Here is a 16235-nt window from a genome sequence, read left to right as displayed (position 1 = left end):
ATTATATGAAGATGGAAATTCAGCAAGGTTTAAAGAAATTGGAGGAAGCCCTAGATGCGAGATCTACGCACAGAAAAGCTTGGAAAGCAACTAGAGCATTGATGCAAAAGGATTTGCCCGATCAAGAGAAAGTAGAACAGGGCACCACAAACAGAAACGTAGAACAGGATAACTGGGAAATAGCGTTATCCAAGAAGAAGAAGAGGGAACAGAGGCAGAAGAAGGCAGATGAAGATGAAGGTACTAAACCTGAACCAGTACCGGTATCTGAAACTGTTAAAAAGAACGAGCAACGGAAACGTTCAACTATAAGAAGCCGCCCAGAAGCCGTACTTATTAAACCGATGAATGGCAAGACTTTTGCAGATGTAAAGGATATCCGCAGCAAGGTGAACCCAGAAGACAGTGGCGAAGGTATTAGGTCGATCAAGAAAACTATGTCTGGAGCAGTTCTTCTTGAATTTAATAAGGCCACGGAAAAGGAGAATAGAGACAATTTTAATAAATCACTTAAAGGTGCTCTTGGACTTGATGGCGAAGTAAAGGTTTTGACGCTTAGAACTACATTGGAAATTCGGGGTATGGACAGTGCCACCACTATTTCCGACGTAGAGGAGGCTGTAAGACGAGAATTAGAAAATCTTAATCAAGAATTGAAGGTCTCAATCACAAATTCGAGCAGCAGGGGACAAAAACTCGCCATTGTGGAGATAGAAGATAGCGACGCACGAAAGCTGTTAGACATAGGAATAATTAAAGTAGGCTGGCTATACTGCAGAGTAAGACGGTGGGTCGTAGTTCCTCGGTGCTTTACATGTCTGTCATATGGGCATCAAGCACGAAACTGTCAAGGATTGGACAGAAGTAAAGTCTGCTTTAAGTGCGGGGAAACTGGTCACAAGGCAGTAGGATGCAAAACGAATTCACGATGCATAATTTGCACAGATTTGGGCGTTGAAGGGTCAAAACGACATCATGCTCTTGGCTCAGGCAAGTGTATAGTGTTTCGCGAAGCACAGGAAAAGGAGAAAAACCAGTGGTGAAGGGTACAGATCCTTCAAGCCAATAAACACAGGAGTCTAACTGCCAATGATCTATTGACGCAGATGATCTATGAGATAGGAGTACACATCTTGATTCTTAGCGAACAATATCAAGACAGAGATCAACCAGGCTGGTTTTCAGACAATCTAAGGCCAGCTGCGATATAGGTACCAGACCTTGGAAGATATTCAGTTATAAATCAAGGATGCGGAAGATAATTTTTGTCAGCTGTTATTTTACCCCGAATGAGGCTATTTCTGGCTTTCAGACAAAACTAGATGGGCTTGAAGATACTCTGCAAGGGATGAACACTAACCTAGTTGTTACTGGTGATTTTAATGCTCAAGCAGTTGAATGGAACATGCCTCAAACAGATTCTAGAGGGCGGCGTACAATGGAGATGGTCGCCAGATTGGGATTAATGATTATCAACGTTGGTAATGTGACAACCTTTCGTCGACCAGGGTGTTAGGGAACTATACCAGATGTAACCTTTGCTTCTGAAGACATTGCGTCTAGGATAACTGAATGGCGAGTAATTGAAGAATATACTGGAAGCGATCATCAGTATATCACTTTTCGTGTACTTCAAGAGACTCCGCATCTAAGGATTACCACGCGCAAAACAGAAAGATGGAACATAGCCACTATGGATAGAGAAAAATTTCATGAATACAGAAAGGAATGGATTGTATGACGGATACATGTCACGGAGGCAAAAGAAGCATAATTGCTAATAATTGCTTGGAACACACCATGAGACTCCTTCAACAAGCATGTGACGCATCAATGACCAGAATCAAACAACGGAGAGGCAAGCTTCCAGGATATTTGTGGAATGAAGAAATTGCTGAGCTGAGGAAACAATGCCCGCAACTCAGACGAAGGACACAAAGAGCACGACATAATGATGATGCTCTCTCAGTAGAGTATAAGACTATGAAGAAAAGACTGCGAAATACAATTAAAAAGAGTAAAGCCGACAAGTGGTGGGAAATGTCTAAGGAAGTGGATGAAAATCCATGGGGATTAGGGTATAAAATTTTTATGAAGAAATTCGGGATGCTACCAAGCCCTTATGCCTTTGCTGGCAGGACCTAGTGTTTACAGTGCACTATGTCTTCTGGTATGGGCTAGAGCAATTTTGTTACTTTCATATATCTGTCTCTGTCTTATCCTTGGCTTTGACAATATGAAAGTGACTGAGGTGTGAGCGATGCTAGTAATGCCATTCCTTGTGCAGCCAGTCCCTGCAATGAATGGTGTGAAAACGTTGCTCATAGGGTCGGTTGATGCATGCATTTCAGTGGGCTTGGCAGACTGATATGTAATAGCAACTTCTGGCTCGGTGAGGAAAGCAACGGGAAACTGCCTCACTCCTCGTTTCCCTAGTACACCTCTTCAGTGATGCCTAGGCCATCTATGACAGCTGATGGCAGAGCTGTTGAGGATCCAACCAGCCTTAGGGCTGAAGACTGAACATAACAACAACACCAAGCCCTATCATGGATCCACGCACCATGGAAGAAATAGTACACACACTATTCCCTGATCATGCAGAGAGAATTGATGATGAGGCCGAGAAAGTACTAGATAATGTACCACCTTGTACACCTGAAGAATTGATAACAGCAATTAATTCCCTTAGAAATAAGAAAGCCCCTGGACCAGATGGTATTCCAGCAAAAGTACTAAAGGTGGCAGTCGAATTACGTCCTCAACTGCTGTTGAGAATGTATAATCATTGTTTGAAAGCGGGAATTTTTAGCTTTCGTTGGAAGGTAGCTAGATTGGTTCTGATCAGTAAAGGGAAAACTGTCTATCTGACAAACAACATGATTTCGCAGTGGTCACTGAACGCTAGATGCTGTGAAGGAAGTGGTGAAGACAGCAGAACGAGCTCAAATGGGTAATCATTACTTCAGAAAGCTGACGCTTCTTGTGACTCTAGATGTTAAAAATGCTTTCAACTCGGCAAGATGGAGTGATATTTTGGAAGCTCTACAAGAAACTTTCAAGCTACCAGAATATCTCATGTATATACTGCGAGACTATTTGAAAGACCGTATATTGTTATACGACACGGAAGATGGTCAGAGAAGAAAACGGATCACAGCTGGTGCAGCGCAAGGCTCAATTCTCGGACCACACCTTTGGAATATCGTGTATAATGGTTTGTTACGGCTGGAGATGCCAGAAGATGTAAAACTTGTGGGTTATGCTGATGATGTGGCTGCTGTGATAGTAACCCGTAACCTAGGGCTGGCTCAGGTGATGCGACGTGTCAAAGAATGGATGATAAATCACAAGTTAGAACTCGCAGATCACAAAACGAAAATTGTCCTCCTGACGAGGAAAAGGATTAATACTGTTGTACCGATGCAGATCGGGCAGATAGCCGTCGAAACAACTAGGAGCACAAAATATCTTGGTGTAACGCTTGATACTAAGCTTACATATTGGGACCACATCCAACGGGTAACAGATAAGGCTGAGAAGACCATGACTGCACTGAGTAGACTCATGGGAAATATCAAGGGGCCGAAATCTAGTAAAAGGCGGATTCTCATGTCGACTGTTCAATCGATACTGCTATACGGTTCGGAAATTTGGGCTGAATCGTTAAAAATTGTGAAATATCGGACAAGAATTGCGGCTGTACAACGGAGAGCAGCTTTACGAATTGCTTGCGCAAATCGCACAGTATCAGAACCTGCGATTCTAGTAGTAGCAGCAGTAGCACCTATTGACTTGTTGGCCTTCGAAAGACAAGAAAATTTGGCTCACACAAGAAGAGCTAGGAAGGAAAAGGGCAAAGGCTTTGGCTCTTAGTCGCAGAATGAAACGATGGCAAACAAGATGGGAAGATGATTCTAGAGGGAAATGGTCGAAAAGACTGATACCTTCTCTGGGCGTATGGGTTGCCCGAAATCATGGTGAAGTGAACTACTATCTCACACAGTTCTTGACAGGTCATGGATACTTCCGAAAATTTCTTCATAGGCTAGGGCTAGCAACTAGTCCGGTGTGCATATACTGCGGTGATATCGATGACGTATTACATACTTTCTTTGTGTGTGTTCACTGGCTGCCACAAAGAGGATGCTTAGAAGTTATGCAGGGAAAATCGACGCCAGAAGGGATCGTGTCAGTAATGCTACGAAGTCAAGAATCTTGGGACCAGGTGGCAGTCTACGTAGAAAATATTCTGCGTCAGAAGAAGAAGGACATGGACGATTACGACAGACAGTAAAGCAGAAGAAGAAAGATGAAGCACAAGATGCATTAAGCACGACATCCGTCCTGAAGTAATGCGAGAGCGGTTTCCGGGGCGGAGATAAACGTCGTGGGAATAGGGAGTGTGGTTTTTAGTGGGTAAGAATCTCCACACACTTGTTGAGTGCGGACCCTCACAAGCGTCTTATGAAAGATTTTTCACACTCCCTTGCAAAAAATTATTATTATTATTATTATTATTATTATTATTATTATTATTATTATTATTATTATTATTATTATTATTATGTGCGTATGGACCCAGTGGATCACGCAAAGCTCTAACGATTCTGTTTTCTGAGTTGCCAAACAGCTCTCATCCTTTCTCCGTGGATCCTTTTTCGTTCTTCTGTCCACTTTGTTCCAGTCTTCTTTTTCACTTCGTTCTCTGGTTGCACTTTCCATCCATTAATTTTTTTCCTATAAAGGTTTCTGTCCGCGGTGTCATTTGGGTTTATCTGGGCTTTTTCCAGATCCTTCTTCACTTCTAGTACCCATGGAATATTTTTTAGATGTTCTATGTAAGTGAGAATCTTGCGTGTCAGTCTACTTGCCGGCAATCTGTGGACGTGCCCATAGAATTTCAGACGTCTTTTGCGGATGTCTGCTGCAATGTTGGAATGCTCTTCTGTCTCTTTGCGTGACCTCAGTCTATATCCATCTTCTGTTTTTCGGGGGCCGAGAATTTTCCTCAGGATTCTTCTTTCTTCTTTTAAAATGTTTTCTAGGTCACCTTTCCCGTTTAGTGTAAGGGTCTCGCTGGCATATAAGACTTCGGGATTTATTACTGTATTATAGTGTCTGATCTTTGCATGGCGGGACAAGCATTCTTTATTGTATATGTTGTGAACCATACCGTAGGCTTTCCGAAATTTTTGTAGGCGAATTTTCTGGGCGGCCTTCTCGCCTCCCGTTGGTTCAAGTATTTCTCCCAAGTACTTGAAGTGTGGTACTCGGTTGATTTGCCCATGTATCGTGTTCAAATTTTGGATGTCAAATTTTGAGCAGAAGAACTTGGCCTTTTCAAAGGAAATTTGTAGGCCAACCTTTCCAGCACATTCGCTAAGGGTTTCAATTTGTTTAACGGCTGTGAATACATCATCTGTAAGTATGGCCAGGTCATCTGCAAAAGCGAGGCATGATATCTCAATACCGTCTTTGGGTCGTCCTAGTCGTATGGGGCGCCAGTATCCCATGTCTTCCAATACCTTTTCCCACTCGCGGATGACTTTGTCTAGGACGAGGTTGAAAAGAAGCGGAGATAAGCCGTCACCTTGTCGGACGCCAGTTTTAATCGGGAATGGTTCAGAGATCTCCCCCATGAATTTCACTTTGGAGATAGTGTCAGTGAGTGTTGCCTTGATGAGGTTGAGGGTCTTGGAATCAAGCCCCAGTTCCTCAAGAACAACGAAGAGAGACTGTCGATCAACCGAGCCGTACGCTTTCCTGAAGTCAACAAAAAATGCAGATGACCGGTTTGTTCCTCAATGCTTTGTATTTAAGTGTTGTCTTCAAGTTGAATATTTGTTCTGCACACGAGCGACCAGGACGGAAGCCTGCTTGATATTCGCAAATACTTTGTTCAAGTTGTTCTTGCGTTCTCTTCAAAAGGCAAGCTGAAAGAATTTTGTAAGTCACTTGGAGAAGAAAAATGCCCCTGTAATTGTTTACGTCAGTCTTATCTCCCTTTTTGTGTAATGGGTGGATGAGGGCGCACTTCCAGTCCTGAGGTAATTCTTCCGATTGCCAGATATCTGTAATGATTTGAGTGAGCTCCTTGAGGGAGTTAGGTCCAAGATTTTTCAGAAGTTCCGCAATGATGCCATCTTCTCCGGAGGTCCTATTGTTTTTAAGTTTGAGGATGTGGCGGCGGATTTCTTCCTCTGTCGGTGGTGGAGATTCTGGGAAAGTGTGCCTTGGGGGTTCTTGAGGGAATCTTGTGAGGGGCTCTGGACAGTTGAGGAGATCAGCGAAGTAAAGTGCTAATTCTTGACAATTATCCTGATTACTGAGTGCAAGTTTTCCATCTGATCTTTTGAAAGCCAGGTTTAGAGGAGCGTAACCACGGACTTGTCCTCCGAATTCCCTGTAGAAATCTCGTAGATTGTAGTTACGGAAGTTGTCTTCAATCGAGTCCAGTTGTTGCTTCAGGTGTTTTCTCTTGACCTGCCTGATGATTTTGGCTACTCGTTTTCTAGTTTCATTGAAATATGCTTGGTTTTCTGGTGATTTCTTGCTGTTGTATTTCTGGAATGCTTCTTTTCGTTCCTTCAAGGCACGTTCACATTCAGAATTCCACCAAGGGTGTTTAGTATTTTTTTTCAAGGGAATTTGCTCTCGAGCTTTCTGGATGATTTTGTTGCGGAATTTCTCCCAGGTGCCTGCATGTTCCCTTTCCCACACTTCTTGCAGATTAGTATTTCCAATCTGTGTCGTATCAAACTTCGGTATTTGTGACCTCTTATGATGAATTTTCTTCGGGGTGAATTTTACCTTTATTCTCACTAGGTAGTGATCGGAATCGACGTTTGCTCCTCGGCGTACCTGTACATCGTGTACCTCTCTCTGCATGGGATGAGAGATGGCAATGTGATCGATTTGAAATTCACCGATCCCTGGAACGGGAGACCTCCAGGTCTTCTGTTTCCGTGGAGATTTTCTCAGAGAAGTTGACATGATTTTAAGATTGTTTTCTTGACACAGTTCAACGAGTCTCAACCCGTTTTTGTTAGTGAATTTGTGAGCAGGGAATTTGCCAACAGTTTTCTGGTGTTCTTTTTCTTTACCAATTTGTGCGTTAAAGTCGCCCAGCAAAATTTTTGTATCCTCTTTTGGAATCTTCGCCATGATTTTCTGAAGTTTAGCCCAGAATGCATCAGTTTTTTGCGGTTCTTTTTTATTGTCCGCGTTAGAGGGTGCATGTACATTCTCTATTGTATATTTCTTGTTAGCACATTGGATTCGCATTGTCATGAGCCGGTTACTTATGGGAGTAACTTCTTTTATTGAGTCTACAATACTTTTATGTACCATGGAGACCATTCCTAGTAAGGGAGTTCCCTTACCAACTCTCCGCTCCGTTTTACTCTTGAAGTTACGGTAGTTTCCATAATCAGCTGTGTCCTCATCAGTGAATCTCGTTTCCTGCAGGGCAAGTATCTGAATTTTCTGTTGATCTAGTTCTGTTGCAAGATTGTGCAATTTACCAGGTTGGATTAAGGTATTTACATTGAACATGCCAATGTATGTGAAGGTTTTGGATGTTAGTTTGCCAGAAAACTCCGACTTTCTCTGTGTTCGTGATTGCCTGGGTTCCCCAGAATCCGAATACCCAGTAGCCGTCTCATGACGGGTGGATTGGTTACCACCTGGGGTAATGCTGATTTTACTCTCACGAATCATCACAGCTTGTAATCAAAGATTGATCCAGTGTTTCCACTGGGAAATTAGGACCAGGGATTGCTAGTTCCTGGAACGTAACTATACAGCCGTACCTACTAGGTAAACAGACGCTGACCACTTCACCGCTCGATCCGAGTCAGACGCGAGGTGGATTTTATTTTTGGTTCTTCCGCCCTCTCAGCCATTGAGACGTATGTCCTCTTCTGCCATCGAAGCCGTTGACCACAGTTCTAGTTTCCTCAGTTGATCCGCGAGTGCTTATTTGACTAAGTCTTATTCACACTTGTCCTGTATATTTACAGGAGACTTCCCCTATTAGCCATTGGGACGCGCCGTGTCGGGGTTGAGGGCCCCATCCCAGTGTCTCACGCAGGGTTATGCTTAGTTCGTACTCAGTTCGGAACTAAACCCCCACGTGAGCTGACCAGGTAATAATGCATTATGCTGTCCATTACATATGCGTCACATTGCCAGGCTTAAAAATGGCTGACAATATAGTGGCCGGCAGTGTGGCCTTGGCAACGCTGATAGTAAAAGGAATATTTCATATCTTATTCGTTGTTTCTATGGAATTGATGACAAAGGAAACAAAATGAGTGCAGTTATATCAAAAATGTTCACTAGATATATGAAGTGACCTCTAGATCGTGTTATCTATGGAATAATTGTCGTATTTACCAAGATGGCGGACATTTACGGCTTGAAATTCATATTAAATATTAACCAAAAACCCTGTTATATAACAACAAAATCACAAGATAACACTAACTCACTTGTAACACCACAAGTAGAACAACTATTATTCCTCGGAAGCCATAAAAGAAGTACAGTTTTTCTGTATAAGCCGACAAATGACGCAGCACCATTACACATGATTCCAGCAAGATATCGCAGATATTTTAGATGCAGGAGGTAAAATGGACTCTACCGCGTTTGACCTCTCAACCCATTTTAACAACCGCTGTTCATTATTATTTCTACCGGGCGAGTTAGCCGTGCGGTTAGGGGTGCGCAGCTGTGAGCTCGCATCTGAGAGATACTGGGTTCGAATCCCACTGTCGGCAGCCCTGAAGATGGTTTTCCGTAGTTTCTCACTTTCACACCAGGAAAATGCTGGGGCTGTACCTTAATTAAGGCCACGATCACTTCCTTCTCACTCCTAGCCCTTTCCTATCCAATTGTCGCCATAAGACCAGTCTGTGTTGGTGCGACGGTAAAAAATCCTTGAATTAGTAGGAATACGAATCCAGGGCCTTAGAACAAGAGACAGCCCTTTACAACACAGGGCTGGCTAATAATAATAATATATGTATGGGGTCTAGAATGTTTTTAATTTTCTCATATTTCATGATTCTTTCCTTATGCAGCCAGTCCCTGTTATGAATGCTGTGAAACTGTTGCTCATAGGGACGGCTGGTGAGTGCATTTCAATGGGATTGGCAGACTGATATGTAATAGCAACTTCTGGCTCGGTGAGGAAAGCAACAGGAAACCACCTCAACCACCTCAATCCTCATTTCCCTAGTAGCCTAAGTACGTCTCTTCAGTGATGCCTAGGCCATCTATGACTGCTCATGGTGGAGCTGTTGAGGACAAAACCAGCCTTCGGCCTGAGGACCGAACGTACACCATTCTTTTGTGGATAGTGCAGCTCAAAACGCTGAAGGCTTGACGTACAGTAAATCTACCAACGAAAAGGGGTAACCTAAGTCTACTGGTTGCCCACGTCTTGATCCCAGCATAAGCCGCTGATCAATCAATCAATCAATCAATCAATCAATCAATCAATCAATCAATCAATCAATCAATCAATCAATCAATCAATCAATCAATCAATCAATCAATCAATCAATCACCACTGACCTGCATTTAGGGTAGTCGTCCAGGTGGCACATTCCCTAGTCTTTTCTTCAATACCTGCAGGAATTTGAAAATATATTGAACTTCTCCCTTGGTAAATTATTCCAACCCCTAACTCCTCTTCCTATAAATGAATATTTGCCCCAATTTCCCCTTGAATTTCAACTTTATCTTCATACTTCTTTCCTACTTTTAAAACGCCACTCAAGCTTATTCGTCTACTTATATCATTCCACGCGAACTCACCACTGACAGCTCGAAACATACCACATAATCGAGCATCTCGTCTCCTTACTCCAAAGTCTTCCCAGCCCAAAGTCTGTACACGTTCGTAACACTATGTCGGAAAACACCCAGAACAAATCGTGCTGCTTTCCTTTGAATTATTTCCAGTTCTCGTATCAAGTAGTCCTGGTGAGGGTCCCATACACTGGGGTCTTACCAGAGACTTATACGCCCTCCCCTTTGCATGCTTACTACACCCCCTAAATGCCCTCATAACCGTGTGGAGAAATCTGTAACCTTTCTTGACAACCTCCTTAATATGATTTCCGCAATATACCTTGCCCTGTACTATTCCTTAGTATCTAGTCAAACAATCAGCAGTAACAACGTTAATATTACGGGGAATTACCTCCAGAAGACCAGAGATGAATGCTAGTCGAGATGTGATGCTCGCCATGTCAGTTATTTCTCTTCTACCAGACGTGAAGTTTGTGGGAGAGCTTTAATATACTTTAACTTGCCTTGTGGGTGGGGGCAGTAGAATAGCACACACAATATATCCTGCCTGTCGTAAGAGGCGACTACAAGGGGCTCCAGGGATTCTTAACTTGGGAGCGTGGGTTGGCGACCACGGGGTCTTTAGCTTAGCCCTGGCATTGCTTGTGCCAGGCTCCTCACTTTCATCTGTCCTAACCGACCTCAGTTGATCAACTCTTGTTCATTTCAGACCCCGACGGTATTAGGTCACGAGGCCTGGGGAGTCTTTCATTTTCATGCCCGTAGTGGACTTTGTCTTTCTTTGACCGATACCTTCATTTTTCTAATTGTCGGATCCCCTCTACCCCACTTCCCCCTCTGATTAGTGGTATCGGACGATGACTACCCAAAAGCAATATTCACCACCAGCGCTGTGACAACAATGGTGCGGCACCACATTCTCTATGCGGTCCGTCCTTGATGTTATAAGTGGTGACTGGAATAAAATCCTAATTTGAAGGGGGTATGCGAAGTAGCTCCTTTGGGAAGAGCTTTCGCATTACTGGCCATCCGCATGGTCGTTTGCAAGACTACTTTTTATTTATTTATTCTCTCTCGACCGCGCGTCCAAATTTCCTTTTTATTTTCTTATCTTCTTCATTTTCTACCTCGAAAGCCTTGCAGGCGGCCATGGACCGGGGGTGACAGTGGCTCTTGAGCGGCAGTGGTCTAGCGCCGGGGATGTCTTGGTACGACCGCGACAGGGTAACCAGTGCCGAAAGGAGATATGGGATTGCCTGGTGGGTTTAGGAAGGTTTCTCATAACTTCTCCTTTACGGAGGGGTGGAAGTAGCTGGCAGAAGACTAGCCTTTGCACCTCAAGTTATTCTGTACTCTTGTACTAGGCTATGTTCCTGCGTTAGTACTCGCTTGTCGGTCATTTGTCCAAACAGGTAGGTCACCACGGGCTGTGAGGCGGGGAGGAGCCTCACGGCACCCCCCCCCCCCCAAAGAAACAGCTTTATTCTCTTTATCTCGCCTAGAAAAAGGCAAATCTTGCCGAGCTGGGCTGAGCGATGGCCGTCCGACCAGGCCTCCAGTGATTTCCATCTCTTCGGATCGTTGATGAAGCACGAGGATGAACGTCATGACGTGGCTTCAGAAACCGGAAGCAGATTTTTGTCTTAACCAACATCGATGTCTTGATGTAGATGAACAAGAGCTTGGATAAGAATAGTGAGTATGTTGAATAGCAATATGTACTACTATGTATTCTTTCATCTGTCTTTAAAAATAAAGTTTCTCCTTGAAAGATCTTGTTTCATTATTTTTTTTTTATAGGTATATGTACTTATAACACATGGCGCCCGTCATCGTTGAAGGGTCTGCTTACAAAGGCTGCACCACTCTTAGTAATAAGCCATACAAAATACACTCTGGGATGTACAGAATTCCCTGTACTTGCGGCAAGGTATACATTGGCCAAACATTCCGGTTCCATTGGTACTCGTATCAAGGAACACCAACGTAATATCCGTCTCAACCAGCCAGACAAATCAGCAATAGCTGAGCACGCCCTAACAATGTCGCGTTCCAAGATGTTCGACTACTACTAGCATGTTTTCATTCTTTCCTTATCACGACGCGCAGGTCACCTACGGGAGTCAAATCGAAAGACCTGCATCTGGCGAGCCGAACTTGTCCTCGGACACTCCCGGCACTAAAAGCCATACGCCATTTCATTTCATTCCTTCCTTGAAGGGGGAGGTGAGCCTCTTACACTGTAACGCCGTCTCTCAGACCACGAGATGCTTAGAGAAAGTGCGTGGGTAGGCGTTCGTTGCCTATACTAGGAACTGCCTCGGCATCGCCTTAGTGCAGGAGAATGGAACACCACGGAAAACAATTTTCCAGACAGCCCGAGGTGGGGACCACCCCTCTCCGTCTCCCGAATTCAGAGGCGTAGAGCCGTGGCCATCCCTCCTCTGCTCGCTTGGCCGGTCAGAGTGCAGAGCTCGTTGGACCACGGACCAGCCGTGACCACTTGAAGGTTCAGACTCACCCTGCATCCGCAGACCCGATGTTCGAGCTCTTTACCCACACTAAACACTAGGCTACAGGTCTGGGATTATACGGGCCACTCTTTGTCACTTAAGCAATACGTGGTTGCCAGCCATTAAGGATTTATATAGGTGTCCTTTCACTATTATTATTTCTATTTTTTTCAAATTCGTATTCACCTCATCACGAGATGGTTCGCACAGCGCACAGAGGCGAACGAGAGTACCACTTACTATCGACTATAGACAACGGCAAAGCATTCTTAAGTTCAAGTCACCGGGCAAGTTGGACGTGCGGTTAGAGTCGCGCAACCGTGAGCTTGCATCCGGGAGATAGTGGGTTCGAGCCCCACTGTCGGCAGCCCTGAAGATGGTTTTCCGCAGTTTCCCATTTTCACACCAGGCAAATGCTGGGGCTGTACCTAAATTAAGGCCACGGCCGCTTCCTTCCCACTCCTAGGCCTTTCCTATCCCATCATCGCTATAAGACCTATCTGTGTCGGTGCGACGTAAATCAAAATAGAAAAAAAAAGTTCAAGTCATTCAAACCTTCATTCATTTTTAGAGGTCTTACTCGTGAAAAGACGAGATTATCTTTTGCAGACGCAGAGCAAAGTTCTCTGTGAAAGAAAAAAAAAGATTAAAAGCCTATTATCGTATCCACATACAAACTATTATTATCTATGCAATGTCATCATCATTCATTGTGCAAAATTTGAATCACCAGTATACTGTATTTTAAGGAAAGTGTGTGTTTGGTGGTTACTTACACTAATGCCTGTATTTCATGTAAATTATCATTTAATTGGTAAGTTCCATTTGAAAATGGTCTGAAGGAATGCAGTTTATCAAGTTTCTATTGACTCAAGGGGAAGTGTAACGGGGCAACCATCCTAAGCAAAATTTGAAAAGTTCCAACAATGCTTAGAATGAATGAATTGTCCAAAGAAATACAAGCACCATAAAGGGCTTGAAAATGAAAGACTCTCCAGGTCTCGGAAACCTAACACTGTCGGAACAGAAAAAGAACAACCGTTGTTGACCAAGGGAGGTCGGGTAAGAAATATGAAAGCGAGTAGCCTGACACAAATAATTAGAAGCAATGTCAGGCACAAAAATGCTACAAAAATGCTACAAAAATGAAAGCCTCTGGGACCCCTTTTAGTCCCCTTTTTCGACAGGCTAGAGATACCGTGAGTGTATTCTACCGGCCCCACCCACAGGGGGAAAGTAACACTATTATTCCTCTCCTATTACTAAATTCATTAGTCAGCCCGTACCGTAGTTAGGTCTAGTTTTACGGCTGAATATCCTTCCTTACGCCAACGCTCTGTGGTGGGACGTCATCAGTATTACGTGTTTCTGTGGCGGATGGTAGTGTGATGTGTTTAGTGTGTGTATGAATATAATAATAATAATAATAATAATAATAATAATAATAATAATAATAATAATAATAATAATAATAATAATAATAATAATAATAATAATAATACCAGCGGTTCCCCGGCTATTTAAACTGCGCGCCTTCTCTACGGCCGTCTATGCCAACGGACTTGAACTTGTAAACTTCCAAAGAATTTCGTCTTCTACAGTTAGAGGCTCTAACATCGATTTGTTGCATCGGGAGACAGTAGGTTCGAACCCCACTGTCCACAGCCCTGAAAATGGTTTTCCGTGGTTTCCCATTTTCACACCAGGCAAATGCTGGGGCTGTACCTTAATTAAGGTCACAGCCGCTTCCTTCCAACTCCTAGGCATTTCCTGTCCCTTCGTCGCCATAAGACCTATCTGTGTCGGTGCGACGTTAAACAAATAGCACTAAATAAAACATCGATTTGCTAGCTCACCCTCACGCACCAAAGACAAACTTAGAATTTAGGAAATTTCATTTTTGTCATTGGTAACCTTTTTCTGAAGATTTTTTTTTTTAATGTACCGAAGTTGTCAACACTTCAGCTGGTTCCTTCTCTACTGTAATCGAAATGTCAGATGCTTGTAAATATGTTCTCTAGTCAATCAAAACCGGGGTTGTGTACAGGAATCCGCCCATCAGCAAAGTGTAGTTCAATTCAATCGGGAAGCTTCCGCTTACAGAACTACATAAGCAAGGCACTTTAGGGCCGTCTTTTCTGAATTGCTCCAGTGCCTGGGAGTGTGACTTGACGGAGGCCTAGGAGGCAGGGGCGCGGTCTGCTTGAAGAATATCCAGCGATACAAGGTAATGGCAGAATTTTCCTAAACATGTGATAGCATCTGCGAGTAGTTTGAGGGGAAGGTTTTAGCCGTTTTCTTTTAATGTAATTTCGTAAACTGTTGGTTTAAACGTAAGATTTTCGGCGAAGTCTGAGGACGCTGTTTCTATTCCCTACCGGGAAATATGTAATGTAAGGGAAATAAGTGTGGTGACCCTCTGCCGTCTCCCATTCAACCTTGCAATTGGGTGACTAAAGTATTCAAACTCTACATTTTGTAAATCTCGTTTTGGCTTTAAAGGTTCCTCCTTTAGTCACCCTCTTGTAGTATGGGATTAACCTCTGTATCTTTGGGCCGTAAGCCCACTTAGGTTTTTAGTAATTTCTGTAAGGAGTGTTGGAGTTTCGCCTCATTGCCTTTTGTTAATGGCCGGTTATGTGCAACCTTTTCTCTTTTACTCTTAAGGCCATGTAGTATGGGTAATTATGCCCCTGTTTATCCTGTATTATCCATAAGGCAACTGTTCTTCGTTGCAGCTCAAAACGCTTAGAAGGCTTGTCATTCACTAAACCAACCATCGCAAAAGGGTAACCTAAGTCTAGTGGAAGCCCACGTCTTGGACTCAGCATACGCCACTGGCTGAGGGAATTACAGCCTGACATTGCTTGCTGGTCACTCTGTTTCATATTATATTGAGGGTGGATGCCTATGTGGCATTCCTCGTTGCAGTTTCTTAAAATAAACAGTACGCCTACCATCATCGCATTGTGAGATAAAAGATCATTTTCGTTCGTCATTCCTAAAATACATGTTGCCGAATTTCCCTCGGGGAAGATCAAATGATCATAAATACGTCTTTCAATAAATTAAATTCAAATCGATGACCATTCATCTATTTGCGTCTAACGAATCGTTTTCAAGAGACTTCTGTAGGGAATGTTGATTCGAAAATTATAGGATTAATAATAATAATAATAATAATAATAATAATAATAATAATAATAATAATAATAATAATAATAATAATGTTATTTTGCTTTACGTCCCACTAACTACTTTTACAGTTTTATGAGACGCCGAGGTGCCGGAATTTAGTCCCACAGGAGTTCTTTTACGTGCCAGTAAATCTACCGACTCGAGGCTGACGTATTTGAGCACCTTCAAATACCACCGGATTTCCTTTGTTCTGAAGAAAATCGGCACTTCAGATCAGCACCGGCGATTACGGGGGGAGGGGGGGGATGAGGGGGCAGTCCCTTACACTTTTTGTAGAAAATATTACATTTTTATTCGCATTTTAGTCGGCTGAAACTAGGAATCATGGGAATTATTAAAAAAAAAAGCAATTTGCACCAGCCCTGTAGTCTCATCAGCTAATTCTTTCCTTTATTTCCTTTAATTATCAACAATTTTTTTAGCGAGTATACGCACAAAATGTCGTTCGCCCTGACTGAACCGATTTGTATAGCGCCACAGCAAGTAGGAGAGGTTTTGCACAGGCTGTGAGGAAGGGTAGCAGGGGTGTATATACAAAGGTCACTTGGATAGTTTTGCAATACGCAAAAACGGTTGGTTGGACACCCCTGTTATGGTGAGGGATGAAAAGAGGGGTGAAAACCTGTCTAGAAGACAAGCACGGCGCGACCTTCACACCAGTTGTTACAAAGCAGTGGGACTGAAAGCAAGTTAAGATGT

At 43.3% G+C, this 16235-nt stretch overlaps 1 protein-coding gene across 1 annotated transcript in view; it reads right to left on the bottom strand.

Moving 5' to 3' along the window:
• Positions 1-8584, bottom strand: part of AP-1-2beta (adaptor protein complex 1/2, beta subunit) — a 109738-nt gene extending 101154 nt beyond the window's left edge. Inside the window, exon 1 of the mRNA XM_067158855.2 lies at positions 8496-8584. The gene's annotated coding sequence lies outside the window, so the exon portion shown is untranslated. The remainder of the gene's footprint in view (positions 1-8495) is intronic.
• Between the last annotated feature and the right edge of the window lie 7651 nt (positions 8585-16235).

Source organism: Anabrus simplex, chromosome X (assembly GCF_040414725.1).
Source record: "Anabrus simplex isolate iqAnaSimp1 chromosome X, ASM4041472v1, whole genome shotgun sequence".
Taxonomy (NCBI): domain Eukaryota; kingdom Metazoa; phylum Arthropoda; class Insecta; order Orthoptera; family Tettigoniidae; genus Anabrus; species Anabrus simplex.
Note: the sequence above shows the minus strand (reverse complement) of the source record. Positions and strands in the feature narration are given on the sequence as shown.